The sequence below is a fragment of the Coffea arabica genome, chromosome 10c (assembly GCF_036785885.1).
Source record: "Coffea arabica cultivar ET-39 chromosome 10c, Coffea Arabica ET-39 HiFi, whole genome shotgun sequence".
NCBI classification, from domain to species: Eukaryota; Viridiplantae; Streptophyta; class Magnoliopsida; order Gentianales; family Rubiaceae; genus Coffea; species Coffea arabica.
In genome coordinates, this window is record NC_092329.1 from 30,389,756 (window position 1) to 30,415,772 (window position 26,017).

Genomic DNA, 26,017 nt, shown 5'->3' on the forward strand with positions numbered 1-26,017 from the left:
AGCAAATTCTAAAGCTCTATTAATTGGTTTTATTGTTCCTTGATATATATTATGTCCTAAAAATCTTACTTTAGTTTGAAATAATTTCATTTTTGGGGCGGAAACAACTAATCCATTTTTCTTGACTACTTTTAAAAATATACTTAAATGTTTGAAATGTTGTTCTATTGATTCTGAAAATATTAATACATCATCTATGTATACTATACTGAATGAGCTGTAAGGATTGAAAATATCATTCATTATATTTTGAAATTCTGATGGTGCATTTTTTAATCCAAATGGCATAACTTTCCATTCATAATGTCCAAAAGGTGTTGTAAATGCTGTTTTGTATCTATCTTTTGGGTCTATTATTATTTGCCAATATCCTGATTTCATATCAAATTTGGAAAATATTTTTGCATTGAATAATCTATTGAGCAAATCTTTTTTATTAGGAATAGGATATCTAATCCATTGTAATACTTTATTTAAAGGTTTATAATTTATTACTAATCTTGGAACTCATCTTTCTTTTTCAGCTTGATTCATGACATAAAATGCAGCACAACTCCAAGGTGATTTTGAAGGTGTTATTAATCCTTTTTCTATTAATATTTTTATTTCCTTCTTACAAAATTCTAGTAATTCAGAATTCATCTGTATTGGTCTAGCTTTTGTTGGAATATTCTTTTCTTCAAAGTCCTTTTCATAAGGTAATTCTATCATATGTTGTTTTCTATCCCAAAAAGCATTAGGAATATCTGCACAAATTTCTTTTTGAAATAATTCTTCTAATTCTGATATTCTTTTTTGTATTTTAATATCATTTAATTGTTCTTCAATTTTTAAATAAGATTTTTCTTCTTTAATATAATTTATTTGTTGTTGTACTTTAGTAATGGTATTTATTGTTTTATATATTGAAGATGTTTGTAAGGTTTGTAGTTCTTTCTGTCTTATTGGAGTTAAAAATTTGAAGGTAATAATTTTTCCCATTATATTTACTGAAATTCCTTCATGACTTACTACAAATGGATATATTTGAATTAAAAAGGGTGTACCTAATATTACATCATGATTTATATTGTTTACAATTATGAAATTATGTTTAATACAATATTCATTATTACATATTGAACCTTTTGTAAATTTATATTTTACTTCTAAATCTTGTCCATTTGCTGCCATTAGTTTTTCTTTTGTTCTTTCACAATATTTAGTGGGAATTATTCCTTCCTTAATACAACTTGTATCAGCTCCACTATCTATAAGAGCTACAAATGTTTCTTTGAAATCTTCTACTGTAATAGTTACTAATGCAAACCATTTTTGAAAAATCATTCTTTCTATAATATTTATATATTGGTCTTCTTTTACTGGGTTTTCTGCTATTGATATTTCGTCTGTTTTGGTATTAGAGGTTGAAGGTTGATTATTATTTATTAATGTTAATTTTGATTCTATTTCTAAATCTTTTAATTTTAATTCTATTATTTCTTGTTGTAATTGTTTTACTTGTATTTTAAGATTATTAATTTCTGATTGAAGATCTTTAGTAGTTTCTTTCTTCATTACATTTATATTTTGATATTTATCTATTAATTTTGATATGCTAAAAGGTTCTATTATCTTTGGCATTTTATCTTCTTGAATAATTAAGCTTTTTAATCTTTCCAAATATTCTTTTTTAGCTATTGGATCGTCAATTTTTTCTATTATATCTAGTAAAAATTCTTTATCTTCTTTTTTAGTTATTACATTGATATATTTTGGAGTACAATTACAATCTTCTTCACTGTCTGAACTGGAAATATCATCTAAATAATCATCTTCTATATTTTGTTCTTTTTCATTTATTAATAAATTTATTAATTTATTTTTTATCTCTTCTTCGTTTACACAAATTTCATTTATTTTTTCTTTTAGTTTACATTTATTTGCTTTATGTCCTATTCTTCCACATTTATAACAAACAATTTTCTTTTTAATAAATTTTCTCTTTTTAGTTGGTTCATTTTCTTTAGAGTTTTTATACCTTGTTTTCTTAGAGTATTTTTTAACTTTCTTTTTGTATGCTGATGGTGATTTAATTCTTTTAATTCCAAATGCATCACAGAATGATCCTACTTCTTTCTGTTTTGATCCATATTTTATTTGTAATCTTAATTCTGAACATAACATTAATCCTTCTTTTTTCACAAAAGCAAATAATTGTCCAAAAGTAATATTTTCGAATGAAATGACATCTGTTCCCATTTCCTTTTGTAAATTATCCATTATTCTTTGTGAAAATAAGCTTGGTAATCCAGTTATGAATCTTTCTTTCCAGAATGAAGCATTACAATCTGGTCTTCTTAATACATTTGTTAAGAACATATCTTTATACCATCTAAAATCTGATAAAGTTGGACATCTTAAATTTGTTAAAAATGTTTTATTAGAATTTAATTCCTCTTTTGGATTTCCTATAAAATACATAACTATTGTTACAATTAAAAATTCTGCAGCATCTGATTGTATTTGAATATTTCCTTGATCATCTTCTATTTCTTGAGTATGATCTAGTATTGATAATTTATCTTGTAATGTTAAAGCATTATCCCACCAATTCTTTAATTGTCCAGTAAATCCTGAAACTAGTAAAGTTGCAATATTTCTTTCTTGAATATTTTTAATTTTATAAGCTAATCTAGCCATTCCCATTTCTTGTAAATTATTTAATACTTCATATTCAGCTTTACCATCGATATTCCATTCATATATTGAATCTCCGTCATATTTAGTCGTTCTAAATTTTGATCTTTCTTCATATTGAATATCTGGAGGACTTGGGCATAACTTTCCATTCATAATGTCCAAAAGGTGTTGTAAATGCTGTTTTATATCTATCTTTTGGATTTATTATTATTTGCCAATATCCAGATTTCATATCAAACTTTGAAAATATCTTGGCATTAAATAATCTATTGAGTAAATCTCTTTTATTAGGAATAGGATATCTAATCCATTGTAATACTTTATTTAAAGGTTTATAATTTATTACTAATCTTGGAACTCCTCTTTCTTTTTCAGCTTGATTCATTACATAAAATGCAGCACAACTCCAAGGTGATTTTGAAGGTGTTATTAATTCTTTATCTATTAATATTTTTATTTCCTTCTTACAAAATTCTAATAACTCAGAGTTCATTTGTATTGGTCTGGCTTTTGTTGGAATGTTTTTTTCTTCAAAGTCTTTTTCATAGGGCAATTCTATCATGTGTTGTTTTCTATCCCAAAAAGCATTAGGAATATCTGCACAAATTTGTTTTTGAAATAATTCTTCTAGTTCTGATATTCTTTTTTGTATTTTAATATCATTTATTTGTTCTTCAATTTTTAAATAAGCTTTTTCTTCTTTAATATAGTTTATTTGTTGTTGTACTTTAGTGATGGTATTTATTGTTTTATATATTGAAGATGTTTGTAATGTTTGTAATTCTTTCTGTCTTATTGGAGTTAGAAATTTGAAGGTAATAATTTTTCCCATTATATTTACTGAAATTCCTTCATGACTTACTAGAAATGGATATATTTGAATTAAAAAAGGTGTACCTAATATTACATCATGATTTATATTGTTTACAATTATGAAATTATGTCTAATACAATATTCATTATTACATATTGATCCTTTGGTAAATTTATATTTTACTTCTAAATCTTCTCCATTTGCTGCCATTAGTTTTTCTTTTGTTCTTTCACAATATTTTGTGGGAATTATTCCTTCTTTTATACAACTTGTATCAGCTCCACTATCTATTAGAGCTACAAAGGTTTCTTTGAAATCTTCTACTGTAATGGTAACTAGTGCAAACCATTTTTGAAAAGTCATTTTTTCTATAGTATTTATATACTGGTCTTCTTTTATTGGGTTTTCTGCTATTGATATTTCGTTTGTTTTAGTATTAGAGGTTGAAGGTTGATTATTATCTATTAATGTTAATTTTGATTCTATTTCTAAATCTTTTAATTTTAATTCTATTATTTCTTGTTGTAATTGTTTTGCTTGTATTGGAAAAACCTCTGCCAATGTCATTGGTAAGAGAATTCAAAATAAAATGGTGGACTGGATTCAATCAAGAATTTGGCGATCAAACTAATGTGATCAGATTCCTGACCACTGGAGACAAATTAAAGTGGACAGCTACTACCACTACTCAAAAGGAGACAAGACAGTCAACAATCATTCCACCCACTACACCAGTCACTCCAAAAAGAGACAAAGAAAAAGTGACGGAAATGGCATCCGAAGAAACAGCCAGTAACTTTTTGATAAAGCAAATTATGCAGAACCCCGAGATGCTGAAAGAATATTTGAATTATTTACAAAAGCCAAAAGAAGAAGACAAAATAGAGGAGCCAGCAGGATCATCCGAATCTACTTTTGATCCTTTTGATGATCCCATCGGTGGACAAAATCCAAACGACTTTTGAAAAAGAATGTCGGCCACCACAAATGAAAGCAAAATTCAAATGAAATGCAGAATCGAGCCTCTATAAATAGATTCAAGATTCAGAAGACAGGCATCGGCGAAGAAATATCAGAAGTTGTAATAGACTTGTCTTAGTTTTCCTACGATTACCACTCACTCCGAAGTTCTCCTACTATTCCCACTCACTCTAAATAACCATTGTACTCCAAAGTCTTTGTAGAAGTGGATTTCATCATTACAATAAAGTCTTCAAGGTTGGAATTCATTACAAGCTTCCGTTAGGCACTCAACAATCAAAAGTAAGTCCAACTATTTATGTTTATTACATTCTAAGTCCCTACAATATTTGCTTCTAGTTAACGTATATGATTAATTGCAAAGTCCTGGGTAGAAGTGGTATCAGAGCCACACCCTTATTTGCATAAGCATATTTAGACTTCGTCTTTACATTTTCTAACTTTGAATTTAGTCTCTATTTAAATTATCTATTTCATGCATTTATGATCATTTATTTTATTAAACTTTTACTGAAAACGTTGGTAAGACTTGAGGCCTTGTTAGTCCGTTGGTAAGTCCAGAAAAGGATGTTCCAGGCATAGTGCTCGGTTGTTCCCGTCTAGGTAAAAATTTAATTAAAATAATAAACATGGCTGCATTTTTTAGACAATTAAAAATAGGATCAAATTCAAAACGAGATAATGTAATACAAAGTCATGAATATCATATGCCTATAAATAATTCAGATTGGACTATTCCAGAAGAAAAAATAGAACATATTTATAGAATAGGCCCTTTAGATTTCAAAACTGCTTTATCAGTTAAAACTCATGAAGAAACCATATCACTTCAAGAAGAATATCAATCAATTCAACTATTAAATCATAGCACAATTCAAAAATATTTAAGAAAAGAATATCGATATATTCATATAGGTTTAATACAGATTGCTGTAAAACCTTTATTCCATCTAGGAGTTGATGCTCCAATATATTTAGCATTAAGAGATACTAGAATAAAAAGATATAAACCTTCTTTATTATCAATGATTCAAACAAATGTTTGTAATGGACCAATATATTTTAACTGTGCTCCAAATTTTTCAATAGACTTAACAGATCCACACATTTTGAATTCAGTCATATTAGATATTCATCTACAAGGAAATGAATTTGAAAATACTTCAACTTTCAAGTATAAAACTCCTGTTCCAGAAGTTATAAATCAAAATCAATCAGATTATTCCCCGACCCATTCTCAAATGAAAGGAGAAATAAATGTTATAAGTAAACCATATAAAGTAAATCATAAATATTTACAAGAAGATTTTGATAATGAAGAAAATACTGAAAAAAGAATTTGGTTTTTTCAATTAGAATCAAAATATAAAGAAAAATTAATACTAGAATGGAAAGAGGAATTAGAAAAAAGAAAATTTGATTTTCCTTTCTTTACCTGGTTATCATTTTACATTTCAAAAATAGGAATTAATGATGTTTATAATACTTCTCAAATAAATGTTCAAACTAATTTATATAAAAAATGGAAATTAAAAGACGATCAAATATTAACTTCAATTCACCCCCCATTACAAGAAGTAAAAATTAATATAGGACAAGGAGAAATTATAGCCTCACCTTTTAAAAAAGGAAGAGAAGTTGAATCAAGTACAAATAATTCAATAAACCTAGAAGATATTAAAAAGGTTTATCAACAAAATAATTATACAAATCAAATTCTACATACGATATCTCAACATATGGAAATATTAAATACAAAAATTGACACTCTAAAGAAATCAGATTCAAAATTCCCAAATGATATATCAGCACCTCATTTCCAACCTAGAAGTTTGACAAGAGAAAAAGAGCAAGATTTAGTACAAAGTATTAATAATCAAAAAATAAATACTACAGATAATTTATTAAATAAAATATCTAATGCATTACAAAATCTAACTACAGATTCTAATTCTTCAGTAGAATTTTCTTCTATTATTTGGTCTAATGTGTTTATTTAGCAAGATACCACTTTAATTTATTACCACGATACCATGAAATTTTATTAAAATTTCAAAAAACTTTGAAATCTGCTATATAATTTAAGCATCCTAGAAATCTTTGTAATTGAGTTTTATCTTTTATTTCATCTGGAAATTTAGTAGCAAATTCTAAAGCTCTATTAATTGGTTTTATTGTTCCTTGATATATATTATGTCCTAAAAATCTTACTTTAGTTTGAAATAATTTCATTTTTGGGGCGGAAACAACTAATCCATTTTTCTTGACTACTTTTAAAAATATACTTAAATGTTTGAAATGTTGTTCTATTGATTCTGAAAATATTAATACATCATCTATGTATACTATACTGAATGAGCTGTAAGGATTGAAAATATCATTCATTATATTTTGAAATTCTGATGGTGCATTTTTTAATCCAAATGGCATAACTTTCCATTCATAATGTCCAAAAGGTGTTGTAAATGCTGTTTTGTATCTATCTTTTGGGTCTATTATTATTTGCCAATATCCTGATTTCATATCAAATTTGGAAAATATTTTTGCATTGAATAATCTATTGAGCAAATCTTTTTTATTAGGAATAGGATATCTAATCCATTGTAATACTTTATTTAAAGGTTTATAATTTATTACTAATCTTGGAACTCATCTTTCTTTTTCAGCTTGATTCATGACATAAAATGCAGCACAACTCCAAGGTGATTTTGAAGGTGTTATTAATCCTTTTTCTATTAATATTTTTATTTCCTTCTTACAAAATTCTAGTAATTCAGAATTCATCTGTATTGGTCTAGCTTTTGTTGGAATATTCTTTTCTTCAAAGTCCTTTTCATAAGGTAATTCTATCATATGTTGTTTTCTATCCCAAAAAGCATTAGGAATATCTGCACAAATTTCTTTTTGAAATAATTCTTCTAATTCTGATATTCTTTTTTGTATTTTAATATCATTTAATTGTTCTTCAATTTTTAAATAAGATTTTTCTTCTTTAATATAATTTATTTGTTGTTGTACTTTAGTAATGGTATTTATTGTTTTATATATTGAAGATGTTTGTAAGGTTTGTAGTTCTTTCTGTCTTATTGGAGTTAAAAATTTGAAGGTAATAATTTTTCCCATTATATTTACTGAAATTCCTTCATGACTTACTACAAATGGATATATTTGAATTAAAAAGGGTGTACCTAATATTACATCATGATTTATATTGTTTACAATTATGAAATTATGTTTAATACAATATTCATTATTACATATTGAACCTTTTGTAAATTTATATTTTACTTCTAAATCTTGTCCATTTGCTGCCATTAGTTTTTCTTTTGTTCTTTCACAATATTTAGTGGGAATTATTCCTTCCTTAATACAACTTGTATCAGCTCCACTATCTATAAGAGCTACAAATGTTTCTTTGAAATCTTCTACTGTAATAGTTACTAATGCAAACCATTTTTGAAAAATCATTCTTTCTATAATATTTATATATTGGTCTTCTTTTACTGGGTTTTCTGCTATTGATATTTCGTCTGTTTTGGTATTAGAGGTTGAAGGTTGATTATTATTTATTAATGTTAATTTTGATTCTATTTCTAAATCTTTTAATTTTAATTCTATTATTTCTTGTTGTAATTGTTTTACTTGTATTTTAAGATTATTAATTTCTGATTGAAGATCTTTAGTAGTTTCTTTCTTCATTACATTTATATTTTGATATTTATCTATTAATTTTGATATGCTAAAAGGTTCTATTATCTTTGGCATTTTATCTTCTTGAATAATTAAGCTTTTTAATCTTTCCAAATATTCTTTTTTAGCTATTGGATCGTCAATTTTTTCTATTATATCTAGTAAAAATTCTTTATCTTCTTTTTTAGTTATTACATTGATATATTTTGGAGTACAATTACAATCTTCTTCACTGTCTGAACTGGAAATATCATCTAAATAATCATCTTCTATATTTTGTTCTTTTTCATTTATTAATAAATTTATTAATTTATTTTTTATCTCTTCTTCGTTTACACAAATTTCATTTATTTTTTCTTTTAGTTTACATTTATTTGCTTTATGTCCTATTCTTCCACATTTATAACAAACAATTTTCTTTTTAATAAATTTTCTCTTTTTAGTTGGTTCATTTTCTTTAGAGTTTTTATACCTTGTTTTCTTAGAGTATTTTTTAACTTTCTTTTTGTATGCTGATGGTGATTTAATTCTTTTAATTCCAAATGCATCACAGAATGATCCTACTTCTTTCTGTTTTGATCCATATTTTATTTGTAATCTTAATTCTGAACATAACATTAATCCTTCTTTTTTCACAAAAGCAAATAATTGTCCAAAAGTAATATTTTCGAATGAAATGACATCTGTTCCCATTTCCTTTTGTAAATTATCCATTATTCTTTGTGAAAATAAGCTTGGTAATCCAGTTATGAATCTTTCTTTCCAGAATGAAGCATTACAATCTGGTCTTCTTAATACATTTGTTAAGAACATATCTTTATACCATCTAAAATCTGATAAAGTTGGACATCTTAAATTTGTTAAAAATGTTTTATTAGAATTTAATTCCTCTTTTGGATTTCCTATAAAATACATAACTATTGTTACAATTAAAAATTCTGCAGCATCTGATTGTATTTGAATATTTCCTTGATCATCTTCTATTTCTTGAGTATGATCTAGTATTGATAATTTATCTTGTAATGTTAAAGCATTATCCCACCAATTCTTTAATTGTCCAGTAAATCCTGAAACTAGTAAAGTTGCAATATTTCTTTCTTGAATATTTTTAATTTTATAAGCTAATCTAGCCATTCCCATTTCTTGTAAATTATTTAATACTTCATATTCAGCTTTACCATCGATATTCCATTCATATATTGAATCTCCGTCATATTTAGTCGTTCTAAATTTTGATCTTTCTTCATATTGAATATCTGGAGGACTTGGGCATAACTTTCCATTCATAATGTCCAAAAGGTGTTGTAAATGCTGTTTTATATCTATCTTTTGGATTTATTATTATTTGCCAATATCCAGATTTCATATCAAACTTTGAAAATATCTTGGCATTAAATAATCTATTGAGTAAATCTCTTTTATTAGGAATAGGATATCTAATCCATTGTAATACTTTATTTAAAGGTTTATAATTTATTACTAATCTTGGAACTCCTCTTTCTTTTTCAGCTTGATTCATTACATAAAATGCAGCACAACTCCAAGGTGATTTTGAAGGTGTTATTAATTCTTTATCTATTAATATTTTTATTTCCTTCTTACAAAATTCTAATAACTCAGAGTTCATTTGTATTGGTCTGGCTTTTGTTGGAATGTTTTTTTCTTCAAAGTCTTTTTCATAGGGCAATTCTATCATGTGTTGTTTTCTATCCCAAAAAGCATTAGGAATATCTGCACAAATTTGTTTTTGAAATAATTCTTCTAGTTCTGATATTCTTTTTTGTATTTTAATATCATTTATTTGTTCTTCAATTTTTAAATAAGCTTTTTCTTCTTTAATATAGTTTATTTGTTGTTGTACTTTAGTGATGGTATTTATTGTTTTATATATTGAAGATGTTTGTAATGTTTGTAATTCTTTCTGTCTTATTGGAGTTAGAAATTTGAAGGTAATAATTTTTCCCATTATATTTACTGAAATTCCTTCATGACTTACTAGAAATGGATATATTTGAATTAAAAAAGGTGTACCTAATATTACATCATGATTTATATTGTTTACAATTATGAAATTATGTCTAATACAATATTCATTATTACATATTGATCCTTTGGTAAATTTATATTTTACTTCTAAATCTTCTCCATTTGCTGCCATTAGTTTTTCTTTTGTTCTTTCACAATATTTTGTGGGAATTATTCCTTCTTTTATACAACTTGTATCAGCTCCACTATCTATTAGAGCTACAAAGGTTTCTTTGAAATCTTCTACTGTAATGGTAACTAGTGCAAACCATTTTTGAAAAGTCATTTTTTCTATAGTATTTATATACTGGTCTTCTTTTATTGGGTTTTCTGCTATTGATATTTCGTTTGTTTTAGTATTAGAGGTTGAAGGTTGATTATTATCTATTAATGTTAATTTTGATTCTATTTCTAAATCTTTTAATTTTAATTCTATTATTTCTTGTTGTAATTGTTTTGCTTGTATTGGAAAAACCTCTGCCAATGTCATTGGTAAGAGAATTCAAAATAAAATGGTGGACTGGATTCAATCAAGAATTTGGCGATCAAACTAATGTGATCAGATTCCTGACCACTGGAGACAAATTAAAGTGGACAGCTACTACCACTACTCAAAAGGAGACAAGACAGTCAACAATCATTCCACCCACTACACCAGTCACTCCAAAAAGAGACAAAGAAAAAGTGACGGAAATGGCATCCGAAGAAACAGCCAGTAACTTTTTGATAAAGCAAATTATGCAGAACCCCGAGATGCTGAAAGAATATTTGAATTATTTACAAAAGCCAAAAGAAGAAGACAAAATAGAGGAGCCAGCAGGATCATCCGAATCTACTTTTGATCCTTTTGATGATCCCATCGGTGGACAAAATCCAAACGACTTTTGAAAAAGAATGTCGGCCACCACAAATGAAAGCAAAATTCAAATGAAATGCAGAATCGAGCCTCTATAAATAGATTCAAGATTCAGAAGACAGGCATCGGCGAAGAAATATCAGAAGTTGTAATAGACTTGTCTTAGTTTTCCTACGATTACCACTCACTCCGAAGTTCTCCTACTATTCCCACTCACTCTAAATAACCATTGTACTCCAAAGTCTTTGTAGAAGTGGATTTCATCATTACAATAAAGTCTTCAAGGTTGGAATTCATTACAAGCTTCCGTTAGGCACTCAACAATCAAAAGTAAGTCCAACTATTTATGTTTATTACATTCTAAGTCCCTACAATATTTGCTTCTAGTTAACGTATATGATTAATTGCAAAGTCCTGGGTAGAAGTGGTATCAGAGCCACACCCTTATTTGCATAAGCATATTTAGACTTCGTCTTTACATTTTCTAACTTTGAATTTAGTCTCTATTTAAATTATCTATTTCATGCATTTATGATCATTTATTTTATTAAACTTTTACTGAAAACGTTGGTAAGACTTGAGGCCTTGTTAGTCCGTTGGTAAGTCCAGAAAAGGATGTTCCAGGCATAGTGCTCGGTTGTTCCCGTCTAGGTAAAAATTTAATTAAAATAATAAACATGGCTGCATTTTTTAGACAATTAAAAATAGGATCAAATTCAAAACGAGATAATGTAATACAAAGTCATGAATATCATATGCCTATAAATAATTCAGATTGGACTATTCCAGAAGAAAAAATAGAACATATTTATAGAATAGGCCCTTTAGATTTCAAAACTGCTTTATCAGTTAAAACTCATGAAGAAACCATATCACTTCAAGAAGAATATCAATCAATTCAACTATTAAATCATAGCACAATTCAAAAATATTTAAGAAAAGAATATCGATATATTCATATAGGTTTAATACAGATTGCTGTAAAACCTTTATTCCATCTAGGAGTTGATGCTCCAATATATTTAGCATTAAGAGATACTAGAATAAAAAGATATAAACCTTCTTTATTATCAATGATTCAAACAAATGTTTGTAATGGACCAATATATTTTAACTGTGCTCCAAATTTTTCAATAGACTTAACAGATCCACACATTTTGAATTCAGTCATATTAGATATTCATCTACAAGGAAATGAATTTGAAAATACTTCAACTTTCAAGTATAAAACTCCTGTTCCAGAAGTTATAAATCAAAATCAATCAGATTATTCCCCGACCCATTCTCAAATGAAAGGAGAAATAAATGTTATAAGTAAACCATATAAAGTAAATCATAAATATTTACAAGAAGATTTTGATAATGAAGAAAATACTGAAAAAAGAATTTGGTTTTTTCAATTAGAATCAAAATATAAAGAAAAATTAATACTAGAATGGAAAGAGGAATTAGAAAAAAGAAAATTTGATTTTCCTTTCTTTACCTGGTTATCATTTTACATTTCAAAAATAGGAATTAATGATGTTTATAATACTTCTCAAATAAATGTTCAAACTAATTTATATAAAAAATGGAAATTAAAAGACGATCAAATATTAACTTCAATTCACCCCCCATTACAAGAAGTAAAAATTAATATAGGACAAGGAGAAATTATAGCCTCACCTTTTAAAAAAGGAAGAGAAGTTGAATCAAGTACAAATAATTCAATAAACCTAGAAGATATTAAAAAGGTTTATCAACAAAATAATTATACAAATCAAATTCTACATACGATATCTCAACATATGGAAATATTAAATACAAAAATTGACACTCTAAAGAAATCAGATTCAAAATTCCCAAATGATATATCAGCACCTCATTTCCAACCTAGAAGTTTGACAAGAGAAAAAGAGCAAGATTTAGTACAAAGTATTAATAATCAAAAAATAAATACTACAGATAATTTATTAAATAAAATATCTAATGCATTACAAAATCTAACTACAGATTCTAATTCTTCAGTAGAATTTTCTTCTATTATTTGGTCTAATGTGTTTATTTAGCAAGATACCACTTTAATTTATTACCACGATACCATGAAATTTTATTAAAATTTCAAAAAACTTTGAAATCTGCTATATAATTTAAGCATCCTAGAAATCTTTGTAATTGAGTTTTATCTTTTATTTCATCTGGAAATTTAGTAGCAAATTCTAAAGCTCTATTAATTGGTTTTATTGTTCCTTGATATATATTATGTCCTAAAAATCTTACTTTAGTTTGAAATAATTTCATTTTTGGGGCGGAAACAACTAATCCATTTTTCTTGACTACTTTTAAAAATATACTTAAATGTTTGAAATGTTGTTCTATTGATTCTGAAAATATTAATACATCATCTATGTATACTATACTGAATGAGCTGTAAGGATTGAAAATATCATTCATTATATTTTGAAATTCTGATGGTGCATTTTTTAATCCAAATGGCATAACTTTCCATTCATAATGTCCAAAAGGTGTTGTAAATGCTGTTTTGTATCTATCTTTTGGGTCTATTATTATTTGCCAATATCCTGATTTCATATCAAATTTGGAAAATATTTTTGCATTGAATAATCTATTGAGCAAATCTTTTTTATTAGGAATAGGATATCTAATCCATTGTAATACTTTATTTAAAGGTTTATAATTTATTACTAATCTTGGAACTCATCTTTCTTTTTCAGCTTGATTCATGACATAAAATGCAGCACAACTCCAAGGTGATTTTGAAGGTGTTATTAATCCTTTTTCTATTAATATTTTTATTTCCTTCTTACAAAATTCTAGTAATTCAGAATTCATCTGTATTGGTCTAGCTTTTGTTGGAATATTCTTTTCTTCAAAGTCCTTTTCATAAGGTAATTCTATCATATGTTGTTTTCTATCCCAAAAAGCATTAGGAATATCTGCACAAATTTCTTTTTGAAATAATTCTTCTAATTCTGATATTCTTTTTTGTATTTTAATATCATTTAATTGTTCTTCAATTTTTAAATAAGATTTTTCTTCTTTAATATAATTTATTTGTTGTTGTACTTTAGTAATGGTATTTATTGTTTTATATATTGAAGATGTTTGTAAGGTTTGTAGTTCTTTCTGTCTTATTGGAGTTAAAAATTTGAAGGTAATAATTTTTCCCATTATATTTACTGAAATTCCTTCATGACTTACTACAAATGGATATATTTGAATTAAAAAGGGTGTACCTAATATTACATCATGATTTATATTGTTTACAATTATGAAATTATGTTTAATACAATATTCATTATTACATATTGAACCTTTTGTAAATTTATATTTTACTTCTAAATCTTGTCCATTTGCTGCCATTAGTTTTTCTTTTGTTCTTTCACAATATTTAGTGGGAATTATTCCTTCCTTAATACAACTTGTATCAGCTCCACTATCTATAAGAGCTACAAATGTTTCTTTGAAATCTTCTACTGTAATAGTTACTAATGCAAACCATTTTTGAAAAATCATTCTTTCTATAATATTTATATATTGGTCTTCTTTTACTGGGTTTTCTGCTATTGATATTTCGTCTGTTTTGGTATTAGAGGTTGAAGGTTGATTATTATTTATTAATGTTAATTTTGATTCTATTTCTAAATCTTTTAATTTTAATTCTATTATTTCTTGTTGTAATTGTTTTACTTGTATTTTAAGATTATTAATTTCTGATTGAAGATCTTTAGTAGTTTCTTTCTTCATTACATTTATATTTTGATATTTATCTATTAATTTTGATATGCTAAAAGGTTCTATTATCTTTGGCATTTTATCTTCTTGAATAATTAAGCTTTTTAATCTTTCCAAATATTCTTTTTTAGCTATTGGATCGTCAATTTTTTCTATTATATCTAGTAAAAATTCTTTATCTTCTTTTTTAGTTATTACATTGATATATTTTGGAGTACAATTACAATCTTCTTCACTGTCTGAACTGGAAATATCATCTAAATAATCATCTTCTATATTTTGTTCTTTTTCATTTATTAATAAATTTATTAATTTATTTTTTATCTCTTCTTCGTTTACACAAATTTCATTTATTTTTTCTTTTAGTTTACATTTATTTGCTTTATGTCCTATTCTTCCACATTTATAACAAACAATTTTCTTTTTAATAAATTTTCTCTTTTTAGTTGGTTCATTTTCTTTAGAGTTTTTATACCTTGTTTTCTTAGAGTATTTTTTAACTTTCTTTTTGTATGCTGATGGTGATTTAATTCTTTTAATTCCAAATGCATCACAGAATGATCCTACTTCTTTCTGTTTTGATCCATATTTTATTTGTAATCTTAATTCTGAACATAACATTAATCCTTCTTTTTTCACAAAAGCAAATAATTGTCCAAAAGTAATATTTTCGAATGAAATGACATCTGTTCCCATTTCCTTTTGTAAATTATCCATTATTCTTTGTGAAAATAAGCTTGGTAATCCAGTTATGAATCTTTCTTTCCAGAATGAAGCATTACAATCTGGTCTTCTTAATACATTTGTTAAGAACATATCTTTATACCATCTAAAATCTGATAAAGTTGGACATCTTAAATTTGTTAAAAATGTTTTATTAGAATTTAATTCCTCTTTTGGATTTCCTATAAAATACATAACTATTGTTACAATTAAAAATTCTGCAGCATCTGATTGTATTTGAATATTTCCTTGATCATCTTCTATTTCTTGAGTATGATCTAGTATTGATAATTTATCTTGTAATGTTAAAGCATTATCCCACCAATTCTTTAATTGTCCAGTAAATCCTGAAACTAGTAAAGTTGCAATATTTCTTTCTTGAATATTTTTAATTTTATAAGCTAATCTAGCCATTCCCATTTCTTGTAAATTATTTAATACTTCATATTCAGCTTTACCATCGATATTCCATTCATATATTGAATCTCCGTCATATTTAGTCGTTCTAAATTTTGATCTTTCTTCATATTGAATATCTGGAGGACTTGGGCATAACTTTCCATTCATAATGTCCAAAAGGTGTTGTAAATGCTGTTTTATATCTATCTTTTGGATTTATTATTATTTGCCAATATCCAGATTTCATATCAAACTTTGAAAATATCTTGGCATTAAATAATCTATTGAGTAAATCTCTTTTATTAGGAATAGGATATCTAATCCATTGTAATACTTTATTTAAAGGTTTATAATTTATTACTAATCTTGGAACTCCTCTTTCTTTTTCAGCTTGATTCATTACATAAAATGCAGCACAACTCCAAGGTGATTTTGAAGGTGTTATTAATTCTTTATCTATTAATATTTTTATTTCCTTCTTACAAAATTCTAATAACTCAGAGTTCATTTGTATTGGTCTGGCTTTTGTTGGAATGTTTTTTTCTTCAAAGTCTTTTTCATAGGGCAATTCTATCATGTGTTGTTTTCTATCCCAAAAAGCATTAGGAATATCTGCACAAATTTGTTTTTGAAATAATTCTTCTAGTTCTGATATTCTTTTTTGTATTTTAATATCATTTATTTGTTCTTCAATTTTTAAATAAGCTTTTTCTTCTTTAATATAGTTTATTTGTTGTTGTACTTTAGTGATGGTATTTATTGTTTTATATATTGAAGATGTTTGTAATGTTTGTAATTCTTTCTGTCTTATTGGAGTTAGAAATTTGAAGGTAATAATTTTTCCCATTATATTTACTGAAATTCCTTCATGACTTACTAGAAATGGATATATTTGAATTAAAAAAGGTGTACCTAATATTACATCATGATTTATATTGTTTACAATTATGAAATTATGTCTAATACAATATTCATTATTACATATTGATCCTTTGGTAAATTTATATTTTACTTCTAAATCTTCTCCATTTGCTGCCATTAGTTTTTCTTTTGTTCTTTCACAATATTTTGTGGGAATTATTCCTTCTTTTATACAACTTGTATCAGCTCCACTATCTATTAGAGCTACAAAGGTTTCTTTGAAATCTTCTACTGTAATGGTAACTAGTGCAAACCATTTTTGAAAAGTCATTTTTTCTATAGTATTTATATACTGGTCTTCTTTTATTGGGTTTTCTGCTATTGATATTTCGTTTGTTTTAGTATTAGAGGTTGAAGGTTGATTATTATCTATTAATGTTAATTTTGATTCTATTTCTAAATCTTTTAATTTTAATTCTATTATTTCTTGTTGTAATTGTTTTGCTTGTATTGGAAAAACCTCTGCCAATGTCATTGGTAAGAGAATTCAAAATAAAATGGTGGACTGGATTCAATCAAGAATTTGGCGATCAAACTAATGTGATCAGATTCCTGACCACTGGAGACAAATTAAAGTGGACAGCTACTACCACTACTCAAAAGGAGACAAGACAGTCAACAATCATTCCACCCACTACACCAGTCACTCCAAAAAGAGACAAAGAAAAAGTGACGGAAATGGCATCCGAAGAAACAGCCAGTAACTTTTTGATAAAGCAAATTATGCAGAACCCCGAGATGCTGAAAGAATATTTGAATTATTTACAAAAGCCAAAAGAAGAAGACAAAATAGAGGAGCCAGCAGGATCATCCGAATCTACTTTTGATCCTTTTGATGATCCCATCGGTGGACAAAATCCAAACGACTTTTGAAAAAGAATGTCGGCCACCACAAATGAAAGCAAAATTCAAATGAAATGCAGAATCGAGCCTCTATAAATAGATTCAAGATTCAGAAGACAGGCATCGGCGAAGAAATATCAGAAGTTGTAATAGACTTGTCTTAGTTTTCCTACGATTACCACTCACTCCGAAGTTCTCCTACTATTCCCACTCACTCTAAATAACCATTGTACTCCAAAGTCTTTGTAGAAGTGGATTTCATCATTACAATAAAGTCTTCAAGGTTGGAATTCATTACAAGCTTCCGTTAGGCACTCAACAATCAAAAGTAAGTCCAACTATTTATGTTTATTACATTCTAAGTCCCTACAATATTTGCTTCTAGTTAACGTATATGATTAATTGCAAAGTCCTGGGTAGAAGTGGTATCAGAGCCACACCCTTATTTGCATAAGCATATTTAGACTTCGTCTTTACATTTTCTAACTTTGAATTTAGTCTCTATTTAAATTATCTATTTCATGCATTTATGATCATTTATTTTATTAAACTTTTACTGAAAACGTTGGTAAGACTTGAGGCCTTGTTAGTCCGTTGGTAAGTCCAGAAAAGGATGTTCCAGGCATAGTGCTCGGTTGTTCCCGTCTAGGTAAAAATTTAATTAAAATAATAAACATGGCTGCATTTTTTAGACAATTAAAAATAGGATCAAATTCAAAACGAGATAATGTAATACAAAGTCATGAATATCATATGCCTATAAATAATTCAGATTGGACTATTCCAGAAGAAAAAATAGAACATATTTATAGAATAGGCCCTTTAGATTTCAAAACTGCTTTATCAGTTAAAACTCATGAAGAAACCATATCACTTCAAGAAGAATATCAATCAATTCAACTATTAAATCATAGCACAATTCAAAAATATTTAAGAAAAGAATATCGATATATTCATATAGGTTTAATACAGATTGCTGTAAAACCTTTATTCCATCTAGGAGTTGATGCTCCAATATATTTAGCATTAAGAGATACTAGAATAAAAAGATATAAACCTTCTTTATTATCAATGATTCAAACAAATGTTTGTAATGGACCAATATATTTTAACTGTGCTCCAAATTTTTCAATAGACTTAACAGATCCACACATTTTGAATTCAGTCATATTAGATATTCATCTACAAGGAAATGAATTTGAAAATACTTCAACTTTCAAGTATAAAACTCCTGTTCCAGAAGTTATAAATCAAAATCAATCAGATTATTCCCCGACCCATTCTCAAATGAAAGGAGAAATAAATGTTATAAGTAAACCATATAAAGTAAATCATAAATATTTACAAGAAGATTTTGATAATGAAGAAAATACTGAAAAAAGAATTTGGTTTTTTCAATTAGAATCAAAATATAAAGAAAAATTAATACTAGAATGGAAAGAGGAATTAGAAAAAAGAAAATTTGATTTTCCTTTCTTTACCTGGTTATCATTTTACATTTCAAAAATAGGAATTAATGATGTTTATAATACTTCTCAAATAAATGTTCAAACTAATTTATATAAAAAATGGAAATTAAAAGACGATCAAATATTAACTTCAATTCACCCCCCATTACAAGAAGTAAAAATTAATATAGGACAAGGAGAAATTATAGCCTCACCTTTTAAAAAAGGAAGAGAAGTTGAATCAAGTACAAATAATTCAATAAACCTAGAAGATATTAAAAAGGTTTATCAACAAAATAATTATACAAATCAAATTCTACATACGATATCTCAACATATGGAAATATTAAATACAAAAATTGACACTCTAAAGAAATCAGATTCAAAATTCCCAAATGATATATCAGCACCTCATTTCCAACCTAGAAGTTTGACAAGAGAAAAAGAGCAAGATTTAGTACAAAGTATTAATAATCAAAAAATAAATACTACAGATAATTTATTAAATAAAATATCTAATGCATTACAAAATCTAACTACAGATTCTAATTCTTCAGTAGAATTTTCTTCTATTATTTGGTCTAATGTGTTTATTTAGCAAGATACCACTTTAATTTATTACCACGATACCATGAAATTTTATTAAAATTTCAAAAAACTTTGAAATCTGCTATATAATTTAAGCATCCTAGAAATCTTTGTAATTGAGTTTTATCTTTTATTTCATCTGGAAATTTAGTAGCAAATTCTAAAGCTCTATTAATTGGTTTTATTGTTCCTTGATATATATTATGTCCTAAAAATCTTACTTTAGTTTGAAATAATTTCATTTTTGGGGCGGAAACAACTAATCCATTTTTCTTGACTACTTTTAAAAATATACTTAAATGTTTGAAATGTTGTTCTATTGATTCTGAAAATATTAATACATCATCTATGTATACTATACTGAATGAGCTGTAAGGATTGAAAATATCATTCATTATATTTTGAAATTCTGATGGTGCATTTTTTAATCCAAATGGCATAACTTTCCATTCATAATGTCCAAAAGGTGTTGTAAATGCTGTTTTGTATCTATCTTTTGGGTCTATTATTATTTGCCAATATCCTGATTTCATATCAAATTTGGAAAATATTTTTGCATTGAATAATCTATTGAGCAAATCTTTTTTATTAGGAATAGGATATCTAATCCATTGTAATACTTTATTTAAAGGTTTATAATTTATTACTAATCTTGGAACTCATCTTTCTTTTTCAGCTTGATTCATGACATAAAATGCAGCACAACTCCAAGGTGATTTTGAAGGTGTTATTAATCCTTTTTCTATTAATATTTTTATTTCCTTCTTACAAAATTCTAGTAATTCAGAATTCATCTGTATTGGTCTAGCTTTTGTTGGAATATTCTTTTCTTCAAAGTCCTTTTCATAAGGTAATTCTATCATATGTTGTTTTCTATCCCAAAAAGCATTAGGAATATCTGCACAAATTTCTTTTTGAAATAATTCTTCTAATTCTGATATTCTTTTTTGTATTTTAATATCATTTAATTGTTCTTCAATTTTTAAATAAGATTTTTCTTCTTTAATATAATTTATTTGTTGTTGTACTTTAGTAATGGTATTTATTGTTTTATATATTGAAGATGTTTGTAAGGTTTGTAGTTCTTTCTGTCTTATTGGAGTTAAAAATTTGAAGGTAATAATTTTTCCCATTATATTTACTGAAATTCCTTCATGACTTACTACAAATGGATATATTTGAATTAAAAAGGGTGTACCTAATATTACATCATGATTTATATTGTTTACAATTATGAAATTATGTTTAATACAATATTCATTATTACATATTGAACCTTTTGTAAATTTATATTTTACTTCTAAATCTTGTCCATTTGCTGCCATTAGTTTTTCTTTTGTTCTTTCACAATATTTAGTGGGAATTATTCCTTCCTTAATACAACTTGTATCAGCTCCACTATCTATAAGAGCTACAAATGTTTCTTTGAAATCTTCTACTGTAATAGTTACTAATGCAAACCATTTTTGAAAAATCATTCTTTCTATAATATTTATATATTGGTCTTCTTTTACTGGGTTTTCTGCTATTGATATTTCGTCTGTTTTGGTATTAGAGGTTGAAGGTTGATTATTATTTATTAATGTTAATTTTGATTCTATTTCTAAATCTTTTAATTTTAATTCTATTATTTCTTGTTGTAATTGTTTTACTTGTATTTTAAGATTATTAATTTCTGATTGAAGATCTTTAGTAGTTTCTTTCTTCATTACATTTATATTTTGATATTTATCTATTAATTTTGATATGCTAAAAGGTTCTATTATCTTTGGCATTTTATCTTCTTGAATAATTAAGCTTTTTAATCTTTCCAAATATTCTTTTTTAGCTATTGGATCGTCAATTTTTTCTATTATATCTAGTAAAAATTCTTTATCTTCTTTTTTAGTTATTACATTGATATATTTTGGAGTACAATTACAATCTTCTTCACTGTCTGAACTGGAAATATCATCTAAATAATCATCTTCTATATTTTGTTCTTTTTCATTTATTAATAAATTTATTAATTTATTTTTTATCTCTTCTTCGTTTACACAAATTTCATTTATTTTTTCTTTTAGTTTACATTTATTTGCTTTATGTCCTATTCTTCCACATTTATAACAAACAATTTTCTTTTTAATAAATTTTCTCTTTTTAGTTGGTTCATTTTCTTTAGAGTTTTTATACCTTGTTTTCTTAGAGTATTTTTTAACTTTCTTTTTGTATGCTGATGGTGATTTAATTCTTTTAATTCCAAATGCATCACAGAATGATCCTACTTCTTTCTGTTTTGATCCATATTTTATTTGTAATCTTAATTCTGAACATAACATTAATCCTTCTTTTTTCACAAAAGCAAATAATTGTCCAAAAGTAATATTTTCGAATGAAATGACATCTGTTCCCATTTCCTTTTGTAAATTATCCATTATTCTTTGTGAAAATAAGCTTGGTAATCCAGTTATGAATCTTTCTTTCCAGAATGAAGCATTACAATCTGGTCTTCTTAATACATTTGTTAAGAACATATCTTTATACCATCTAAAATCTGATAAAGTTGGACATCTTAAATTTGTTAAAAATGTTTTATTAGAATTTAATTCCTCTTTTGGATTTCCTATAAAATACATAACTATTGTTACAATTAAAAATTCTGCAGCATCTGATTGTATTTGAATATTTCCTTGATCATCTTCTATTTCTTGAGTATGATCTAGTATTGATAATTTATCTTGTAATGTTAAAGCATTATCCCACCAATTCTTTAATTGTCCAGTAAATCCTGAAACTAGTAAAGTTGCAATATTTCTTTCTTGAATATTTTTAATTTTATAAGCTAATCTAGCCATTCCCATTTCTTGTAAATTATTTAATACTTCATATTCAGCTTTACCATCGATATTCCATTCATATATTGAATCTCCGTCATATTTAGTCGTTCTAAATTTTGATCTTTCTTCATATTGAATATCTGGAGGACTTGGGCATAACTTTCCATTCATAATGTCCAAAAGGTGTTGTAAATGCTGTTTTATATCTATCTTTTGGATTTATTATTATTTGCCAATATCCAGATTTCATATCAAACTTTGAAAATATCTTGGCATTAAATAATCTATTGAGTAAATCTCTTTTATTAGGAATAGGATATCTAATCCATTGTAATACTTTATTTAAAGGTTTATAATTTATTACTAATCTTGGAACTCCTCTTTCTTTTTCAGCTTGATTCATTACATAAAATGCAGCACAACTCCAAGGTGATTTTGAAGGTGTTATTAATTCTTTATCTATTAATATTTTTATTTCCTTCTTACAAAATTCTAATAACTCAGAGTTCATTTGTATTGGTCTGGCTTTTGTTGGAATGTTTTTTTCTTCAAAGTCTTTTTCATAGGGCAATTCTATCATGTGTTGTTTTCTATCCCAAAAAGCATTAGGAATATCTGCACAAATTTGTTTTTGAAATAATTCTTCTAGTTCTGATATTCTTTTTTGTATTTTAATATCATTTATTTGTTCTTCAATTTTTAAATAAGCTTTTTCTTCTTTAATATAGTTTATTTGTTGTTGTACTTTAGTGATGGTATTTATTGTTTTATATATTGAAGATGTTTGTAATGTTTGTAATTCTTTCTGTCTTATTGGAGTTAGAAATTTGAAGGTAATAATTTTTCCCATTATATTTACTGAAATTCCTTCATGACTTACTAGAAATGGATATATTTGAATTAAAAAAGGTGTACCTAATATTACATCATGATTTATATTGTTTACAATTATGAAATTATGTCTAATACAATATTCATTATTACATATTGATCCTTTGGTAAATTTATATTTTACTTCTAAATCTTCTCCATTTGCTGCCATTAGTTTTTCTTTTGTTCTTTCACAATATTTTGTGGGAATTATTCCTTCTTTTATACAACTTGTATCAGCTCCACTATCTATTAGAGCTACAAAGGTTTCTTTGAAATCTTCTACTGTAATGGTAACTAGTGCAAACCATTTTTGAAAAGTCATTTTTTCTATAGTATTTATATACTGGTCTTCTTTTATTGGGTTTTCTGCTATTGATATTTCGTTTGTTTTAGTATTAGAGGTTGAAGGTTGATTATTATCTATTAATGTTAATTTTGATTCTATTTCTAAATCTTTTAATTTTAATTCTATTATTTCTTGTTGTAATTGTTTTGCTTGTATTGGAAAAACCTCTGCCAATGTCATTGGTAAGAGAATTCAAAATAAAATGGTGGACTGGATTCAATCAAGAATTTGGCGATCAAACTAATGTGATCAGATTCCTGACCACTGGAGACAAATTAAAGTGGACAGCTACTACCACTACTCAAAAGGAGACAAGACAGTCAACAATCATTCCACCCACTACACCAGTCACTCCAAAAAGAGACAAAGAAAAAGTGACGGAAATGGCATCCGAAGAAACAGCCAGTAACTTTTTGATAAAGCAAATTATGCAGAACCCCGAGATGCTGAAAGAATATTTGAATTATTTACAAAAGCCAAAAGAAGAAGACAAAATAGAGGAGCCAGCAGGATCATCCGAATCTACTTTTGATCCTTTTGATGATCCCATCGGTGGACAAAATCCAAACGACTTTTGAAAAAGAATGTCGGCCACCACAAATGAAAGCAAAATTCAAATGAAATGCAGAATCGAGCCTCTATAAATAGATTCAAGATTCAGAAGACAGGCATCGGCGAAGAAATATCAGAAGTTGTAATAGACTTGTCTTAGTTTTCCTACGATTACCACTCACTCCGAAGTTCTCCTACTATTCCCACTCACTCTAAATAACCATTGTACTCCAAAGTCTTTGTAGAAGTGGATTTCATCATTACAATAAAGTCTTCAAGGTTGGAATTCATTACAAGCTTCCGTTAGGCACTCAACAATCAAAAGTAAGTCCAACTATTTATGTTTATTACATTCTAAGTCCCTACAATATTTGCTTCTAGTTAACGTATATGATTAATTGCAAAGTCCTGGGTAGAAGTGGTATCAGAGCCACACCCTTATTTGCATAAGCATATTTAGACTTCGTCTTTACATTTTCTAACTTTGAATTTAGTCTCTATTTAAATTATCTATTTCATGCATTTATGATCATTTATTTTATTAAACTTTTACTGAAAACGTTGGTAAGACTTGAGGCCTTGTTAGTCCGTTGGTAAGTCCAGAAAAGGATGTTCCAGGCATAGTGCTCGGTTGTTCCCGTCTAGGTAAAAATTTAATTAAAATAATAAACATGGCTGCATTTTTTAGACAATTAAAAATAGGATCAAATTCAAAACGAGATAATGTAATACAAAGTCATGAATATCATATGCCTATAAATAATTCAGATTGGACTATTCCAGAAGAAAAAATAGAACATATTTATAGAATAGGCCCTTTAGATTTCAAAACTGCTTTATCAGTTAAAACTCATGAAGAAACCATATCACTTCAAGAAGAATATCAATCAATTCAACTATTAAATCATAGCACAATTCAAAAATATTTAAGAAAAGAATATCGATATATTCATATAGGTTTAATACAGATTGCTGTAAAACCTTTATTCCATCTAGGAGTTGATGCTCCAATATATTTAGCATTAAGAGATACTAGAATAAAAAGATATAAACCTTCTTTATTATCAATGATTCAAACAAATGTTTGTAATGGACCAATATATTTTAACTGTGCTCCAAATTTTTCAATAGACTTAACAGATCCACACATTTTGAATTCAGTCATATTAGATATTCATCTACAAGGAAATGAATTTGAAAATACTTCAACTTTCAAGTATAAAACTCCTGTTCCAGAAGTTATAAATCAAAATCAATCAGATTATTCCCCGACCCATTCTCAAATGAAAGGAGAAATAAATGTTATAAGTAAACCATATAAAGTAAATCATAAATATTTACAAGAAGATTTTGATAATGAAGAAAATACTGAAAAAAGAATTTGGTTTTTTCAATTAGAATCAAAATATAAAGAAAAATTAATACTAGAATGGAAAGAGGAATTAGAAAAAAGAAAATTTGATTTTCCTTTCTTTACCTGGTTATCATTTTACATTTCAAAAATAGGAATTAATGATGTTTATAATACTTCTCAAATAAATGTTCAAACTAATTTATATAAAAAATGGAAATTAAAAGACGATCAAATATTAACTTCAATTCACCCCCCATTACAAGAAGTAAAAATTAATATAGGACAAGGAGAAATTATAGCCTCACCTTTTAAAAAAGGAAGAGAAGTTGAATCAAGTACAAATAATTCAATAAACCTAGAAGATATTAAAA

At 26.5% G+C, this 26,017-nt stretch overlaps 1 protein-coding gene across 5 annotated transcripts in view; it reads left to right on the forward strand.

Moving 5' to 3' along the window:
* The window catches only part of LOC113715079 (protein NUCLEOLAR FACTOR 1-like), a 48,829-nt gene extending 24,247 nt beyond the window's left edge, over window positions 1–24,582 (forward strand). For 4 of the 5 annotated variants that reach the window (XR_011822350.1, XR_011822349.1, XR_011822348.1 and 1 more), the window contains 6 exons: window positions 525–560; window positions 3,058–4,759; window positions 7,144–7,179; window positions 9,677–11,378; window positions 13,763–13,798; window positions 16,296–17,963. The gene's annotated coding sequence lies outside the window, so the exon portion shown is untranslated. Of the gene's footprint in view, window positions 1–524; window positions 561–3,057; window positions 4,760–7,143; window positions 7,180–9,676; window positions 11,379–13,762; window positions 13,799–16,295; window positions 17,998–20,381; window positions 20,418–22,914 lie in introns of those variants that run through there. The other variant, XR_011822347.1, reaches the window with a different exon arrangement.
* Window positions 24,583–26,017: the final 1,435 nt, after the last annotated feature.